The sequence below is a fragment of the Xenopus tropicalis genome, chromosome 1, assembly GCF_000004195.4.
Source record: "Xenopus tropicalis strain Nigerian chromosome 1, UCB_Xtro_10.0, whole genome shotgun sequence".
NCBI classification, from domain to species: domain Eukaryota; kingdom Metazoa; phylum Chordata; class Amphibia; order Anura; family Pipidae; genus Xenopus; species Xenopus tropicalis.
The window spans coordinates 194947771-194949383 of record NC_030677.2 but is presented as its reverse complement, the minus strand read 5'-3'; positions in this window follow the sequence as shown (position 1 = coordinate 194949383).

The following is a 1613-nucleotide window of genomic DNA, read 5'->3' as shown; positions in this document are numbered from 1 at the left end:
TTTACACGGAACTGCTCCTTTAAATAATTTTAATGGTGCTATTTTCTCTTAAGTGCTGGCATGGTGACAAATAAATATTGCTTTTTATCATTCTAATTGTACAATTATTTTTGCCTTGATCCTAGGTTAGTACTCCTTATTAGTAACTTTGCCGGTTCATTTAGTACTTACACAAGGGACACCCTGGATCAATGCATATCTCATAATTTATTGGACATTGAATAAGGTTTAGTAGTGTTTACAGTTTTGTTAGTGATTCATTAAATTCCATTTGTGTTGCATTGAGACCTTTTGTGCATCTCTCTGGTCTAGTCAGGAGGCACATCTTGCTCAGCATTTACTTAAATGACCTTCTCTCAGCTATTATGTATTTTACTATTAGCCCCGGAAACAAACTAAAGGGCATCTGGCACGCATTCATTTGCCAAATGCTGAAAGGTTCTTTATAACATTTTCAGTATCATTCCAATCTGCTATGGTTCTCTGCTTCTACTCCCACCATATTCCTTGTATCAGGCCTGACAGGCACAGAGATACATTACTGCTATTCTCATGGAACTAATATTCTACATTCATTTACCTTAAAGAGATAAGGACACCAGACATGAAACCCTGTCACAACATTGTCTTTGCATGCTCTTTATAATCAGGGGCGGGGCAACCCGGTCGGCCACCTTGCCCCCCCCCCCCCAGTTCTTTGGCGCGCATGCCCTGTTCGGGGGGGTGCGATGCGATGGGTCATTGCCCCCACCACTAATGAGAAGCGGCAGGGCCAATGACGAAGAAGGAGGTCTAAGGGTAGACAGGAGAGGCTCCTGCCTGCCGTCCCCTAATCGTTGCGCCCTAGGCAGCTGCCTCTTCTGCCTACCCCTAGTTCCGGCCCTGTTTATAATTTTGCCATAGATGTATTTGCCCAATGCTTTTATATTACCTATATGATCCCGATGTTCCTCTATGAGGGGCGGCCATATTTGTTGCACAGGAGTCCCTTAGCTGAGTAACAATTACTTACAAAAGCAGCCCTATCTGTGAATGTACATTCATATTTTGAAGATTGTTTTTTAGTGTCAGTATCACCTTAAATTAATTTCCTCTTCTTAATAAACCAAATTGCTTTTGGCTCACACATTAAATGGTTTATATAATGTATTAAAAAGGTTTTACACTATTCAAGCACTCCTGTTTTATAGAATTTAAAATCTGCTGTTTGAAAAAGGATTTACTTAAGGCATAGAAGCTTTGGTACAGTCTGTGAGTTCCCATCTTCACCATACAGTGTGCACCAAAATTAAGAAATAATTGCACCATTCTTTCTGTGTTTGCAAAAAGTAAAGGCTGTGAGTACACTCTTTCCCTTTTAAATAATAACACAGAAGGGTGTGATATTTTCAAATATACTACACTATTTTCAATTTTTTTGTAATTGCTGGTACAGTTGTATCCCTTCCTTCCCTGCTGCTATATTCCCCCTTATATTATTCTGGCATTTGTAGTTCAGCAACAGCTGAGTAAAGTTTGGTTGTGCAGTGCAGCAGGGTTTAGTACCCCTTTACAATGTAAGTCGCCGGTGGGATGGCAGACGCGGCGGGGCGATTTCGGGAAATCGCCGAAAA